The following is a 5524-nucleotide window of genomic DNA, read 5'->3' as shown; positions in this document are numbered from 1 at the left end:
CAGTGAAAGTGGTGCTATTTGGGAAGTTCAGAGTACGAAGTGCCTACATAAAGAGAGTTCTCATACTAGCAACTTAACAGAACAGTGAAAGCTCTAGAATAAAAAGAAGTAAGCACACCCAAGAGGGGGTAGAGAGCAGGAAATATTCAAATTCAGGACTGAAATTAATACAATACAAAGTAACAGGGAAACAAAAAGTTAGTTCTTTAAGAAAATCAAGAAGACAAACACTTATCCAAACTAAAAGGTGGAGAGAGAATATATAAATTAACAAAATCAGAAATAAAAATGGGGACATAACAAGACACCAAGGAAATCAAAAACAATCATTAGGTCATACTTCCAAAATCTGTATTCCATAAAATTGGAAATTTTCAAAGAAGTGGATAATCTCCTTGGTTGGTACCACTTTACTTACTACACTTTATTACAGTTAAATCAATATTAGATAAACAATTTTTTAATGGAAATGTGCTGTTTTACTACAAAGAGTCTCACAACATGAAAATATTTCAAAAAAGAAGTTAGGCTAACCACCCCTAACTGCAGAACTGGGTAAGACCTGGGACAGGATGGGCAAAATAACTCTGGGAAGAGCTCCCCAGCACCTCTGTTCTGGGTTCTGGTCCCTAGTTCCTATTTAGTCCCTGAGGGCATTATATTTAATATATTTCATATGAATACACAGAAAATAAAAAATATAAAATCTGAGATACTGTGGAAAAGTGAAGAAGTTGGGGACAGGCCAGAGCTACAGATCTTGCTCAGCCCAACTTGACTGCTTCTTGGACCCCTTTGGCTCTGGCTTCTGGCTCCTGGCTTCTCCTCCTTGGTTTTCTCCTATTCTGTGACTTTTTTTTTTCTCTTCTGGATCTTTCTCTTTTTCATCCTGTTTTGACTCTTTTGGCTTTGCTTGAAATTAGAAGAGTTCTTGTGACCACCTTCACCCCTCCTCATCTGGATTGGAAAAGTCTTTCTTACAGACAATTTGCTTGCCAGTGGAGCAGGTGGAGATGCCCTGGATGTGGGCCTGGGTAGTGTCTGAGCTGGTCAGCCCACTGGCTTTCTCACATCTGTACTATCAGGGTGACCTTGCCAGCACTCCTCTGGCTAGCTCACCCAGTGCTGTCATCAGCTGGAGGCAGGGTTAACACTCCAGCTCTCATGCCCTAGGAGCAGGCTTACCTGTGCCCATGCCACCAGGCCTACTGCCCCAAGTGCTGCAGCTCTTGAGGGGCTGGGACAGCTCTCCTGCTTTCAAACCCTGAAAGCTAGCTCACCCATGCCTTCACCATTAGGGACAGCTCCACTGTATTGCTTATGGGAGGTGCAGGGCCTGTTTTCGAGAGTGCTACAGCCAGTTAAAGGGCAGAGCACTGAACATTTCTTGTACTGTTTCTCGGCCATTTGCAATTCTTTGGTTGAGAATTTTCTGTTTAGATCTGTACCATTTTTAATTGGATTATTTGGTTTGTTGATGTTTAGTTCGTTGAGTACTTTATGTATTTTAGATTATTAGACCTCTATCAGATTCTATCAGATGTGGAGTTGGTGAAATTTTTTCGTTTTGTTGGCTGCCATTTTGTATTATTGCCAGTGTCTTTTGCCTTGCAGAAACTTTTCAGTCTCATGAGGTCACATCTATTAACTGTTGTTCTTAATACCTGCACGATTGATGTTCTTTTCAGAAAGTTGTCTCCTGTGTGAATGTTTTCAAGGCTATTTCTCACTTTCTCCTCTCTCATGTTCAGTGCATCTGGTTGTAATTGAGGTCTTTGATCCAACTGGACGTGAGTTGTGTGCAGGGTGATTAATGTAGATCTGTGTGCATTCTTCCACACGCAAATATCCAGTTAGAACAGCATCATGTGTTGAAGATGCTTTCTTTTTACCATTGTATATTTCAAGCATCAGGTGACCATAGTTGTGTGGGTTTATGTCTAGGTCTTCAATTCATTTCTATCGATCAATGTGCCTGTTTTTAGGTCAATACATTATTACATTAGACACAATATATATATATATTGTAGCTTCCTCTTTCTTTATTGGACACTTGGTAGATCTACACTGTTAAATAATTATTAAAATACTGACCAGGACTAGGCCCTGGCCCAGAGCTCCAAACCAGAAGCAATAAGGATCAGGGTGATGGGCTGGCAGTATTTCTCCAACATCACCTAAACCCATAAAATGAGGTTCTTGAATCCTTCCAAGGCCAGACTAGGGCTTGGGCCCTTGGGTTAACCCAGGTACCCCTGGCTGCATCTTTCAGGGCAAGGTAACCAGCAAGGGTCTGGAGAGAACAGCCAGCCTAGTCTAGACAGACAGACCCAAATGGAAGGAGGCTGGGAAATGGACAGGTGCTGTCCAGCTGGAGATATGATGCAGCAAAGGCAGGCTGATGGGAGAGGCTGGGGGCAGTATTGCAGCAGTGCGGGAGAGCAGCCCCAGGGTCCTTTCCTGAGTGGCTGGTCAGGTGTCAGCTGGCAGTATCCAGGTGGCATTCCTGACCCAAGCCTAGCTGAGGGCTCACACATTGTGCGTCCTCTTGGTGAGCTGGGGCTCCTCATCTACCAGCTTGGACTTGAGGTGCTCCTTGTAGGCTAGGATGTCCCCAGGCCACTTGGTGATTGTCTGTTTCTCACAGACCAAAATCTCCTGTGCAACCTGATGGATGAGTCTGAAGTTGTGACTGACTAGCATCATGCCACCTTCAAACTCATTGATGGCGTCTACATCAATGGTCTCGATGTCCAGGTGATTGGTAGGCTCGTCCAGAAAGAGCATGTGAGGGTTCTGCCAGACTAGCCAGGCCAGACACATTCGGCACTTCTGCCCATCAGACAGGTTCCGGATTGGGCTCACCTGCTGTTTCCCAGTGAGGCCATATCTCCCAATGATCTTCCTCATTTCCTCCTTCTCCTTGATCTCTGGGTAGCACTTCATCATGTACTCCAGCGGCGAAAGGTCCAGGTCCAGCTGCTCCTGTAAGTGCTGATGGTAACGCCCTATCTTGACATGAGAATGCTTCCGGATCATTCCATCTGTAGGCAGAAGCTCTCCAGTTAGCAGCTTCAACAGAGTGGACTTCCCTGCTCCATTGGGTCCTACTAGAGCCACTCGTGTGTCAAGGTCAATGCCAAATTCTAGATTATTGTAGATGCAAGGCCCATCTTTTTTATACTTGAAGCTCACGTTCTGCACCATGATGACAGGCGTTGGGATCTTACCACATGGTGGGAAATAAAATGACAGCGACTTTTCATTCACAACCCTTTCTGTCAGTCCGGAAGCCATCATTTTCTGTAGTGTTTTCTCTTTGCTTTGAGCCTGCCGGGCCAGCTTGGCACTGCCATGGCCAAACCTGGCAATGTAGTTCTTCATGTGTGCTATCTGGTCCTGCTCCCAGTGAAACCTCTTCATCTGGTTCTCTTCCAGCTCCAGACGTGTCTTCACATACTGATCATAATTACCTGTGTAATACTTCAGTTTCTTGTTGTGCATGTGGATGATGTTGGTACAGACCCCGTTCAGGAAGTCCTGGGAATGGGACACAAGGACCAGGATGCACTTGAAAGTCTTAAGTTCCTCTTCCAGCCACACACAAGCATCCAGGTCCAGGTGATTGGTAAGCTCGTCCAGTAGCATCATGAAGGGCCTAATAAAGAGGGCTCTAGCAAGAGCAACTCTCATCCTCCAGCCACCACTGAAGTCTTTCAGCTTCTTGCGATGCATGGCAGGTGTGAAACCCAATCCATGTAAGATCCTTGAGGCCCGCATCTCCTTTTTGTCAGCATCCAGCTCTTCCAGCCGTTCATAGAATTCCATGAGTTTCTCACACTCCGCATCCTCATGAGCTAACCGCTCAGCCTCTCTCTCCAGCACGGCCCGCTCTGTGTCCACCTCCATCACACACTGCAAGGGTGTTTTTTCGCTAGGCGGCATCTCACGGGTCAGATGGTAGATGTCGATGTGCTCGGGGATGGGCACCGCATGTTTCCCAATAGCAGAGAGCAGCATGGACTTTCTAATCCCATTTAAGCCAATGAGGCCATATCGCCGGCCGGAGTTTAATTCCAGTTTGGTGTCGCTGAACAGCTCTTGACCATGGAAGGTGAGGGAGAGGTTGATGATGTGGACGTCAGTACTGTTGGGGTGAGAGGCCAGGACGCCAGTGACAGCTCGAGCAGCAGCTTTCCTCATCTCAAAGTCCTCCAGCTCCTTGGTCAGCAAATCCACCTCTCCATCACCTGTGGTCTCTCTGCCATTGGCCTCCTCGTTCTTCACCTCCGCCACCTGAGGTTCTGTGACAGCATCTCCATTTTCTTCATGTCCTTTTCTGGGCCGCTGTCGAGCTTTGGCATCTTCCTTCTTTTTGGCTGCCTTCTTCTTGGCCAGGTCGGAAGGCATGGTGATGAGCCACCGAGGGTAGTTACCGTTCTTTCAGGAGTGGGGCCTTGCCGCTCGGCCTCGACACAATATATTTTTATTATTATAGCTCTGTAGCACAACTTGGAATCAGGGGTATTGATAACTCTAGGAGTTCTTGTACTGTTCAGGATTGTTTTAGCCATTTTGGATTTTTTGTTTTTCCATATGAAATTAAAAATTGTTCTTTCAAGGTCTGTAAAGAACTTTGTTGGAATTGTGATGGTGATTGAGTTGAATCTGTAGATTGCGTTTGAAGAGAAGACTATTTTTACTATGTTAATATTACTTATCCATGGTCCTAGAAGGTATTCCATCTTCTGATATTGTCTTCAATTTCTTTCTTCAATGACTTGAAATGTTTATCAAACAAGTCTTTCATTTGTTTTCTCAGAGTTACCCTAAGATATTTTATATTATTTGGGGCTATTATGAAACGAATTTTTTCCCTGATTTTTTCCTCAGTCTGTTTGTCCTTTGTATAAAGGAGGGGTACTGACTTGTGTGAGTTAATCTTGTATCCAGCTACTTTGCTGAAAATGCATATCAGCTGTAGGAGTTATCTGGTAGAATTTTGGCTGTCATTTATGTATAGTATATCATGTGTGAATACTTTGGCTTCTTCCTTTCCAGTTTGTATTCCTTGATCTCCTTCAGTTGTCCTATTGCTTCAACTAAAACTTCAAGTACTATATTGACTAAATATGGAGAAAATGGATAAAATTGTTTTGTTCCTGATTTTAGTGAAATTGCTTTGATATTCTCTTTTTTAAATTTGATATTGGCTATAGGCTTGTTATAAATTGTTGTTATTATGTTTAGATATGTCCCTTATATCTCTGATCTCACCTAAAAATTTATCATGAAGGAGTATTGGATTTTGTCAAAGGCTTTTTCAGCATCTAATGAGATGGCAATATGAGTTTTTTCTTTCCATTTATTTATATGGTGTATTACGTTGACCTATTCTTGTATGTTGCACTGTCCTTGCATGCTGAGATGAAGCCTATTTGATCATGGTGGATGATATTTTTGATGTGTTATTGTTTTGATGTGTTTATCTGGAAACTTATGGGAGAGCTTGGCAGTGAACATA

The 5524-nt window shown here is 43.8% G+C and overlaps 1 pseudogene; it reads right to left on the bottom strand.

Annotated features, from left to right (window-relative positions):
• Positions 1–2529: 2529 nt before the first annotated feature.
• LOC114615058 lies at positions 2530–4410 on the bottom strand (annotated as a pseudogene).
• Between the last annotated feature and the right edge of the window lie 1114 nt (positions 4411–5524).

Source organism: Grammomys surdaster, unplaced genomic scaffold (genome assembly GCF_004785775.1).
Source record: "Grammomys surdaster isolate TR1022 unplaced genomic scaffold, NIH_TR_1.0 126546, whole genome shotgun sequence".
Taxonomy (NCBI): Eukaryota; Metazoa; Chordata; class Mammalia; order Rodentia; family Muridae; genus Grammomys; species Grammomys surdaster.
Note: the sequence above shows the minus strand (reverse complement) of the source record. Positions and strands in the feature narration are given on the sequence as shown.